We start from the raw sequence: 12,230 nt of genomic DNA, 5'->3' as shown, positions 1-12,230 counted from the left end.
AATGTCTGTCTGTTGGGGTTAAAGGAGCAACAGCGACCCCTGGCGTTCGCACTGGTTAAGTTTCCAGATGTTGCCAAGCTGGGTGGACTGACAGATAATCTCAAATCCATCGAATCATCACAGAGGGACTTGGCAGCACATAGGCTCGGGGTAGATTTGTGGCAGTTGAAATTTAATGTCAGTAAATGTAAAGTATTACATATAGGAAGTAAAAATGTAAGGTTTGAATACATAATGGGAAGTCTGAAAATCAAAAGTACACCTTATGAGAAGGATTTAGGAGTCTTAGATGACTCAACACTATCAACTGTGTTCAGAAGCCATGAAGAAGGATAACAGAATATCAGGTTATATAGCACCCTGATGGGTAAAATACAAGTCCAAGGACATTATGGCTAAAGCTTTATAACACACTGGTGAGGCCTCATCTGGACTACTGGGTGCACTTTTGGTCTCCAGGAAACAAAAAGAACATAATAGCACTAGAAGAAGTCCAGAGAAGAGAGACCAGGGTGATTCCAGGGCTCCAGGCGATGAGTTATGAGCAAAGATTTAAAGATGTTGGACTCCTAGTGGGCTATCAACTGCCAGACAGAGTTCAGAAGTCATGAAGAAGACTAACAGAGTGTCAGGTTATATAGCGCCTTGATGTGTGGAGTACAAGTCCAAGGAGGTTCTGCTCAAGCTTTATAACACTCTGGTGAGGCCTCATCTGGAGTACTGGGGGCAGTTTTGGTCTCCAGGCTACAAGAAGATTAGCAGATAATTTGGAATCCATTATATCATCACAGAAGGACTTGGACAGCAGACAGGCTTGGACAGATTTGTGGCAGATGAAATTTAATGTCAGTAAATGTAAAGTATTACACATAGGAAGTCAAAATGTTAGGTTTGAATACTCAATGGGCGGGCGGAAAATTGAGAGTCCACCTTATGAGAAGGATTTAGGAGTCGTAGTGGACTCTACGCTATTGACTTCACGACAGTGTTCAGAAGCCATTAAGAAGGCAAACAGAATGTCAGGTTATATAACACGATGTGTGGAGTACAAGTCACAAGAGGTTCTGCTCAAGCTTTATAACACACTGGTGAGGCCTTGTCTGGAGTACTGGGGGCAGTTTTGGTCTCCAGGCTACAAAAAGGACATAACAGCACTAGAATAAGTCCAGAGAAGAGCAACCAGGCTGATTACAGGGTAACAGGGGTTGAATTATGAGGAAAGATTAAAGGATTTAGGAGTCATAGTGGACTTGACACTATCAGAACAGAATGCCAGGTTATATAACGCCCTGAAGTGTGGAGTACAAGTCCAAGGAAATTATGGCTGAAGCTTTATAACACACTGGTGAAGCCTCATCTGGAGTTCTGTGTGCAGTTTTGGTCTCCAGGCTACAAAAAGGACATAACAGCACTAGAATAAGTACAGAGAAGAGCGACAAGACTGATTCAAGGAGTACAAGGTGATGAGTTATAAGGAAAGAGTAAAAGAGCTGACCCTTCACAGTTTAAGCAAAAGAAGATGAAGAGGAGACCTGACTGAAGTACCCCCAGATACCAAATACATTTTTGCTGCACTTTTTAAGGAAACATCACAATTCTCCAAGAAAAATTGAAATTTTAATGGAACACATTTTTTTCATGCAAAGAGCATCACAATTATTGCAACACTGATCATTTTACACACTGCCAATGAACTGTAAAAACTACAAAAAAAGACTACTGCAACAATCTATTACAGTCATATGAAAAAGTTTGGGAACCCCACTTAGCCTGCATAATCATTTACTCTCCTTTCAACAGAAAAGATAACAGTGGTATGTCTTTCATTTCCTAGGAACATCGGAGTACTGGGGTGTTTTCCAAACAAAGATTTTTAGTGAAGCAGTATTTGAAATTAAATCAAATGTGAAAAACTGGCTGTGCAAAAATTTGGGTCCCCTTGTCATTGTGCTGATTTGAATGCCTGTCACTGCTCAATGCTGATTACTTACAACACCAAATTGGTTGGATGAGTTCGTTAAGCCTTGAACTTCATAGACAGGTGTGTCCCATCATGAGATATAAAGGTATTTAAGGTGGTCAATTACAAGTTGTGCTTCCTTCCCTTTGACTCTCCTCTGAAGAGTGACAGCATGGGATCCTCAAAGCAACTCTCCAAAGATCTGAAAACAAAGATTGTTCAGTCTCATTGTTAGGGGAAGCCTACAAAAAGCTATCTCAGAGGTTTAAACTGTCAGTTTCAACTGTAATGAATGGAATCAGGAAATGGAAGGCCACAGGCACAGTTGCTGTTAAACCCAGCATGTCTGGCAGGCCAAGACATAACAGGAGCGCATAAGCACAGGATTGTGAGAATGGTTACAGACAACCCACAGATCACCTCCAAAGACCTGCAAGAACATCTTGCTGCAGATGGTGTATCTGTACATCGTTCTACAATTCAGTGCAATTTGCACAAAGAACATCTGTATGGCAAGGTGATGAGAAAGAAGCCCTTTCTGCACTCAGGCTAGGTTAGGTTAGGTTAGGTTAGGTTTCTTTATTTAGTCATGTTTACACAGGAAAACATGAAATTTGCCTTCTCAGTTGCATCTAATAACAGGTAACAGACAGAATGAAATAAAACAGACAAATAGAAATAAGAAAGGTTAAGGTAAGGCAGTTAGATAAAACATATTTATACCAACAACAAAAAAAAAAAAAAGGTTACAGGATATATATAAAAACCTTATCTCCGATATTTCTTATTGAAAAGTCGTATGGCACTAGGAAGAAAGGAGTTTCTGGAGCGATTTGTGTGGGTTTTCAAAGCAACTATCCTTCCTGATTTACTGAAGTTTAGTTCTACATATAATGGATGTCTGTCATCAGTTGAGATGATTTCCAGTTTCTTTAGCATTGCCCTCTGACACACACTAGTCAAATCATCTACATCAGCCCCAATAACTTCACACCACAAACAGAGTCGCTTGTTGTATGCCAATGCTCATTTAGACAAGGCAGATTCATTTTGGAACAAAGTGAAACAAAAATTGTGTTATTTGGTCATAACAAAAAGCACTTTGCATGGCGGAAGAAGAACACCACATTCCAAGAAAAACACCCGCTACTTACTGTCAAATTTGGTGGAGGTTCCACCATGCTGTGGGGCTGTGTGGCTAGTTCAGGGACTAGGGCCCTTGTTAAAGTCGAGGGTCAGATGAATTCAACCCAATATCAACAAATTCTTCAGGATAATGTTCAAGCATCAGTCACAAAGTTGAAGTTACGCAGGGGTTGGATATTCCAACAAGACAATGACCCAAAACACAGTTCGAAATCTACAAAGGCATTCATGCAGAGGGAGAAGTACAATGTTCTGGAATGGCCGTCACAGTCCCCTGACTTGAATATCATCGAAAATCTATGGGATGATTTGAAGCAGGCTGTCCATCAAATTAAACTGAACTGGAGAGATTTTGTATGAAGAATGGTCAGAAATACCTCCATCCAGAATCAGACACTCATCAAAGGCTATAGGAGGACAGCGTCTAGAGGCTGTTAGATTTAAAAAGGAGGCTCAACTAAGTATTGATGTTATATCTCTGTTGGTGTGCCTACATTTATGCACCTGTCTAATTTTGTTATGATGCATATTGCATATTTTCTGTTAATCCAATAAACTTAATGTCACTGCTGAAATACTACTGTTTCCATAAGGCATGTCAGATAGTAAAAGGAAGTTGTTACTTTGAAAGCTCAGCCAATGAGAAACAAAAATCCAAAGAATTAAGAGGGGGTCCCAAACTTTTTCATATGACTGTATATAATACTTACTTATACAGGGTAGCACAGGGAAATTTTGAAACTAGGTGTTGGCAGCCCTGGGGTTTTGGCAGTTATTTGGGACCAACGTGACCTCATTTAGAACCCCTTGCCATTAGTTACTGTATAATGGAGCAGTGGAGTGGTGTGCAACAAGCGTTCGCTGTGAAAGCCTTTTATAAGAATGGTGACAGTGTGACTGCTGCGCAAAGGGAATTTCGGTGTCACTACCAGTTAGGATGTCACGATCATGTCCCTTCTGCTCATGTGATTACAACATGGGTGCATCATTTCGAAGAATTGGGTTCAGCCTTAAAGAAGAAGTCCTGCAGGTGGAGCCACTTCGCATACGGCCTGACAATCGATAGCAGCTATTTGACGATTGTTTGGAAGACACGTCATTTCACGCAACAGCCTCCAAGATCCACAGATCTTACTGTTTGTGATTTTTTTTTCTGTGGGGACATCTTAAAAGCCAAGTGTACCGCACACGTCCTGCAACCACTGCTGAACTAAAATGGAGGACTGAAGAGGAAATCGCTGGCATTCCTCTTGACAAGTTATGTCGAGCAATGCAGGCTATCAGAGAAATGTACGGAAAAATGCACAACGCCTTCATGATGTTTTCTTCAAAACATAAAATGAATACTGAAAGAAAATTGATTACCGCCATTAATTGCATACCCTGTACAATACTTTTCATCATTAAATGTGTTTTGTAATATGTTTATTCGTGCGTTGAATGTCAGTTGAAAATTTCCCATTTACCCGCGCAACCCTGTACTTATACTTACATATACTTATACTGATTGACTTATAGATACTGTACTTATATGAGATAAGAGATATGAGAAATAACCTCAAACTGTTCTATTCCATTCAAACTAGTGTGGTGCTGAGGTGTTGCATGGCTGTGCTTGGGTACTAATTTGGGATCCTAAGGTGGTTTGCCGTGTGGTGGGTACAGCAGTATGTTGGATCAGTGCAGGCTCCCAACTTCAGTCTCTCTTTCTGTCTCTCTGTTCACCAAATATGCTAGCCCTTAGTTCCTTCTTTCTTTGTGGTTATTGTTTCCTCTGTTTAGCGGACATTGCTGCCATTTTGTGGACACTGAACATTTTATTGCTTTATATACAGTATACATGTAGATTTGATATGCCCTACCAGTACCCTCAGTGTTCCCTCCTCCACCTTTCCCCTGTATCATCGTCTGTCTGGACCTCTCTTGACTGGTGCTTCCTCTGTCTCCAGTGCATTCCCAAACATCCAGCTTCTCGCATTTTGTCATTTCAAGACATCTTGCTCACCTCCAGTCCGCTTTTACACTTCCTGTCTTTGAACATGACTCTCAGTGTGCCTCTTATACCTTCCCTTCTCCTTGTGTATCTCACACTCACACTTCCTCTTTTTGATTGCATCACCAGAGCCAAACTGACCAATCAGATTGTTGTATGCCCTTTGGTATTGTATTTGTAAAAGTAGTGTTAATGTTTGTGATGTACCATCTGTTAGAATTAAAAATGCAATGCATATGTCTCTGTTATATGCAATTTGATGTGGGATTCGTAAAAGCAATGGTAATGTGTGTGATGTACCGTCTGTTGGAATGACAAATGCAATACATTTTATTACTAAAAATGTTAGTAATGTGTCATCTGTTAGAATGACAAATGCAATGCATTTTGTCACTACAAGTGTTTGTGATGCACCATCTGTTGAAATAACAGAGACATACAGTACTGTAGCAATCTAATGGACACACAAACATTTGTCTTTTTATTAAGGTGGACTTGCTGTGCTACCCATCTAATACAGGCTGAAAAATAAGTCATGAATGTAGGCCTCAGATTTAACATTTGCAGTGCAGCATTAACCATGCAATGCATATATCTCTGTTATATGCCATTTGGTATGGGACTCATAAAAAGCAGTGTTAATGTTTTTGACACACAATCTGCTGGAATGACAAATGCACCATATTTTATTACTGCAAATGTTTCTGATGTGCCATCTGTTAAAATGACAAATGCAATGCTTTCTATTACCACGTTTGTGATGTGCCATCTGTTGGAATGACAAATGCAATGCATTTTTTCACTACAAGTGTTTGTGGTGGCAGCACGGTGGCGCAGTGGATAGTGCTGCTGCCTCGCAGTTAGGAGACCCGGGTTCGCTTCCCGGGTTCTTCCTGCGTGGAGTTTGCATGTTCTCCCCGTGTCTGCATGGGTTTCCTCCCACAGTCCAAAGACATGCAGGTTAGGTGTATTGGCGATCCTAAATTGTCTCGTGTGTGTTTGTGTGTGTGTGTGGGCTGGCGCCCTGGCCGGGGTTTATTCCTGCCATGCGCCCTGTGTTGGCTGGATTGGCTCCAGCAGACCCCTGTGGCCCTGTAGTTAGGATATAGCGGGTTGGATAATGGATGGATGGATGAAGTGTTTGTGATGCACCATCTGTTGGAATAACAGAGACATACTGTAGCAATCTAATGGACACACATACACTTGTCTTTTAATTAAGGTGGACATGCTCTGCTACCCATTTAAGACAGGCTGAAAAATAAGTCATCAATGTAGGTCTCAGATTTAACATTTGCAGTGCAGCATTAACTATGCAATGCATATATCTCTGTTATATGCCATTTGGTATGGGACTCATAAAAAGCAGTGTTAATGTTTTTGATACACAATCTGTTGGAATGACAAATGCACCACATTTTATTACTGCAAATGTTTCTGATGTGCCATCCATTGGAATAACAAATGCAATGCTTTTTATTACCACAAATGTTTGTGATGTGCCATCTGTTAGAATGACAAATGCAATGCTTTTTATTACCACAAATGTTTGTGATGTGCAATCTTTTGGAATGATAAATGCAATGCTATTTATTACCACAAATGTTTGTGATGTGCCATCTGTTAGAATAACAAATGCAATGCTTTTTATTACCACAAATGTTTGTTATGTGCCTTTTTTTTTAAATGACAAATGCAATGCTTTTTATTACCAGAAATGTTTGTGATGTGCCATCTGTTGGAATGATGAATGCAATGCTATTTATTACCAGAAATGTTTGTGATGTGCCATCTGTTGGAATGATAAATGCAATGCTTTTTATTACTACAAATGTTTGTGATGTGCCATCTGTTGGAATGACGAATGCAATGCTATTTATTACCAGAAATGTTTGTGATGTGCCATCTGTTGGAATGATAAATGCAATGCTTTTTATTACTACAAATGTTTGTGATGTGCCATCTGTTGGAATAACAAATGCAATGCTTTTTATTACCACAAATGTTTGTTATGTGTCATCTTTTTTTAAATGACAAATGCAATGCTTTTTATTACCAGAAATGTTTGTGATGTGCCATCTGTTGGAATGATGAATGCAATGCTATTTATTACCACAAATGTTTGTGATGTGCCATCTGTTTGAATGACAAATGCAATGCTTTTTATTACCAGAAATGTTTGTGATGTGCCATCTGTTGGAATGATGAATGCAATGCTATTTATTACCACAAATGTTTGTGATGTGCCATCTGTTTGAATGACAAATGCAATGCTTTTTATTACCAGAAATGTTTGTGATGTGCCATCTGTTGGAATGATGAATGCAATGCTATTTATTACCAGAAATGTTTGTGATGTGCCATCTGTTGGAATGATAAATGCAATGCTTTTTATTACCACAAATGTTTGTGATGTGCCATCTGTTGGAATGATAAATGCAATGCTTTTTATTACCACAAATTTTTGTGATGTGCCATCTGTTGGAATGATAAATGCAATGCTATTTATTACCACAAATGTTTGTGATGTGCCATCTCTTAAAATGACAGGGACATAGCAACCAGATGGACACACAGACACTTGTCTTTTTATTAAGGTGGATTAGTCTATTAACTAGGTAATTTATCACAATTCATGATGACTAGTAAATTGAGAGGTAATATCTAATATTATTGAACCTACAAATAGAATGATTATAACTGATGCATCATATATTTCAGGCTAAAGCCACTTTAAAGTGAAGCCACCGTGGAATAAAATATTCCTGTTTATCCTAGCTGTGATTTTCCTGATGCCATTTTTTTAGTTTAGATTTACAGTACATACAAGCCCGAATGGGCAATATAACCAGGCACTATGTGATGAGTGATCTCATGGCAGAGCTTCGTAACACGCTCCTCTTTAATGCTGTAATGACAGGTGTAAGATTAACTTTGCTAGGTGTCTACTCATTCATGCACACCAAATTAAATTAATGGAACAAATTTCCCCCATAATTAAGATAAAAATTCATGTCAGCTGTAACCTTGCTATACACTAATTATGTACAAATGATTTATCATCTGTTTCGCCCAGAATATTAATCCTCACCTCATTGATAACTGCAGCCAGTGTTAAGAGATGAGAGTTGATTAACAATGACAGAACGAGCAACCAAAGTGTGCAGAGCCAACAGCCAATGGGAGCACCAGTGCTCATCTAACATCTCCTGTTTTATTAAATTAGTTTGTACGGGGGAAACATAATGAGGGATGCTGTGATTTTTCTAATAGTTTCTGATATTTGAATAGGAGTGTAGGATTCATAAATCACTACGGTAAAATACAATCTCTTTTATATATTCAGACAGCAATAATCCCTACCTCCACATTCGCTGTGGTAATTTAAGCAAAGTTTATGAATGTCTCTATTGCTGTTCACTTACATGGAAAGGTTTGTATACAGTATGTACAGCGCATATACAAACTATAGTGCAGTCCCTTTTATTGAAGATCCGGGAGTACTTCTCATGCCAGGGCTGTTGCTCGTTGGAAGCACTTCTGGGTCACACGGAAGGCCCACATAATAGGGAGTACCTCTTACTGTAGTGCCCTCTTGTGGCACCCATGGACCCCAGCAGGGCTGTGCTGCTGGACTACAACTCCAGGCATTCCCCACTGGTTCCCAAATAGGCGTTGATATCAAGGGCCACTGCCATCTAGCAACTGGGAGGGGGTTAGATAAACTCCCCCCAGAGACAATACATCCCTGTCCTTGTCTTTTATCCTGGCTAGGGAAGATGCTACGTACGTGTCTGGTCGGGGTGCCTCTCCATTTTTTTCCTGGGCTTGCCGCCTTGGTAAGGTACCATCTTCTTTTCTTCTTCATCAGGGAAGCCTTGCCCAGGTGTGGCGTCCTTCCCTCTCTCTGCCTGGATGCCTTTCTGTCTACTTGGGGCCTCCCATCCAGGTAAGGTATCGTTCCGACTCCTTGGCGGGATGCCTGTCCATCCCGTGTGCCACCTACAAGGCATTATGTTTGCACTGTAAATGGTGCAGGATTAGGTACTTTTATATTAGTGTTTTGAATTTGTAAATCAATACAGATGCTCCAAGTTTGACTTTAATGAGTAGTCAGTTAGTCATTGTCTAACCTGCTTAGTCCTGAAGAAGGTCGTGGGGGTCTTCTGGAGCTTATCCCAGCAAGCATACAGTGCAAAACAGGAACAAACCTTGGACAGGGTACCAGTGCATAGCATACACACCAACCACACAGAAGGGCCATTCAGGATTGCCAGTTCACCCAACCTGTATGTCTTTGGACTGTAGGAAGAAACGGGAGCACCCAGAGGAAACCCATGAAGACACGAGGAGAACATGCAAACTCTACACAGGGAGGACCAAACACACGGACTCTGGTCTCCTTATTGCGAGGCAGCAGCACTACCACTGCGTCACTCTCGATGAGAAGTGCCACATAATCATAGAGCGATTGCAGATTTCAGCTCTGCTCCCAGTTAACATTAGAACATTAGAACAATCTAGATGAGAACAGGCCATTCAGCCCAACAAAGCTCGCCAGTCCTATCCACTTATTTCTTCCAACAAAAACATCAAGTCGAGTTTTGAAAGACCCTAAAGTCTTACTGTCTACCACACTACTTGGTAGCTTATTCCAAGTGTCTATTGTTCTTTGTGTAAATTAAAACTCCCTAATGTTTGTGCAAAATATACAGTTTCCAACTGTGTCCCCGTGTTCTTGATGAACTCATTTTAAAGTCACTGTCTCGATCCACTGGACTAATCCACTTCATAATTTTAAACGCTTCACTCAGGACTCCTCTTAATCTTCTTTTGCTTAAACTGTAAAGACTCAGCTCTTTCCATCTTTCCTTATAACTCATCCCCTGTAGCCCTGGAATCAGCCTAGTCACTCTTCTCTGGACCTTTTCTAGCGCTGCTATGTCCTTTTTGTAGCCTGAAGCCCAAAACTGCACCCAGTAATTCAGATGAGGCCTCACCAGTGTGTTATAAAGCTTGAGCAGAAGTCCTTGGACTTGTACTCCACACATCAGGGCGCTATATAACCTGACATTCTGTTAGCCTTATTAATGGCTTCTGAACTCTGCCTCTGCTCCTTAGGGACAAGCTGACAGAGATGGGAGTAGATTCATACCTGGTGGCATGGATCGTGGACTATCTTACAGAAAGACCTCAGTATGTGCGTCTCGGGAACTGCAGGTCTGACATTGTGGTCAGCAGCAGGGGACTGTACTTTCTCCGGTCCTGTTCAGCCTATATACATCAGACTTCCAATACAACTCAGAGTCCTGCCACGTGCAGAAGTTCGCTGACGACACTGCTATCGTGGGCTGCATCAGGAGTGGGCAGGAGGAGGAGTATAGGAACCTAATCAAGGACTTTGTTAAATGGTGCAACTCAAACCACCTACACCTGAACACCAGCAAAACCAAGGAGCTAGTGGTGGATTTTAGGAGGACCAGGCCCCTCATGGACCCCGTGATCATCAGTGCAGAGGGTGCAGATCTATAAATACCTGGGAGTGCAGCTGGATGATAAACTGGACTGGACTACCAATACTGATGCTCTGTGCAAGAAAGGACAGAGCCGACTATACTTCCCTAGAAGGCTGGCGTCCTTCAACATCTACAATAAGATGCTGCAGATGTTCTATCAGACGGTTGTGGCGAGTGCCCTCTTCTACACGGTGGTGTGCTGGGGAGGCAGCATAAAGAAAAGGGACGCCTCACGCCTGGACAAACTGGTGAGGAAGGCAGGCTCTATTGTAGGCACGGAGCTGGACAGTTTGACATCCGTGGCGGAGCGACGGGCGCTGAGCAGGCTCCTGTCAATCATGGAGAATCCACTGCATCCACTGAACAGGATCATCTCCAGACAGAGGAGCAGCTTCAGAGACAGACTGCTGTCACCGTCCTGCTCCACTGACAGACTGAGGAGATCGTTCCTCCCCCACACTATGCGACTCTTCAATTCCACTCTTTGGTGGGGTAAACATTAAAATTATACAAAGTTATTGTCTGTTATACCTGCATTGTTATAACTTTTTAATTTAATATTGTCTTGATCAGTATGCTGCTGCTGGAGTATGTGAATATCTCCTTGGGATTAATAAAGTATCTATCTATCTATCTATCTATCTATCTATCTATCTATCTATCTATCTATCTATCTATCTATCTATCTATCTATCTATCTATCTATCTATCTATCTATCTATCTATCTATCTATCTATCTATCTATCTATCTATCTATCTATCTATTATATAGTGCCTTTCCTATCTATCTATCTATCTATCTATCTATCTATCTATCTATCTATCTATCTATCTATCTATCTATCTATCTATCTATCTATCTATCTATCTATCTATCTATCTATCTATCTATCTATCTATCTATCTATCTATCTATCTATCTATCTATCTATCTATCTGATAGTGTTGAGTCCACTATTACTCCTGTCCTGTAATCTTTCCTCCTAACTCATCTCCTGCAGCCCTGGAATCAGCCTGGTTGCTCTTCTCTGGACCTTTTCTTATGCTGCTGTGTCCTTTTGTAGACCCAAACTGGACCCAGTACTCCAGATGAGGCCTCACCAGTGTGTTATAAAGCTTGAGCAGAACCTCCAGTGACTTGTACTCCACACATCGTGTTATATAACCTGACATTCTGTCTGCCTTCTTAATGGCTTCTGAACACTGTCGTGAAGTTGATAGCATAGAGTCCACTACGACTCCTAAGTCCTTCTCATAAGGTGGTCTCTCAATTTTCCTCCCGCCCATTGTGTATTCAAACCTAACATTTTTACTTCCTATGTGTAATTCTTTACATTTACTGACATTAAATTTCATCTGCCACAAATCTGCCCAAGCCTGTCTGCTGTCCAAGTCCTTCTGTGATGGTATATCAGATTCCAAATTATCTGCTAATCCTCCTATCTTGGTATCATCTGCAAACTTAACCAGCTTGTTACTTATATTCCTATCTAAATCATTTATATATATTAAAAATAGCAGCGGCCCCTAGCACTGAGCTGTAATATCCCTTAAAGGGACATTTTGCTCGTGTACACTGTGGAATTATAAAAGCCACAGGTGCAGGCTTTTTGC

This window comes from Erpetoichthys calabaricus, chromosome 8 (genome assembly GCF_900747795.2).
Source record: "Erpetoichthys calabaricus chromosome 8, fErpCal1.3, whole genome shotgun sequence".
Lineage (NCBI taxonomy): Eukaryota > Metazoa > Chordata > Cladistia > Polypteriformes > Polypteridae > Erpetoichthys > Erpetoichthys calabaricus.
The sequence above is the reverse complement of the archived record's forward strand: the minus strand, read 5'-3'. Positions refer to the sequence as shown.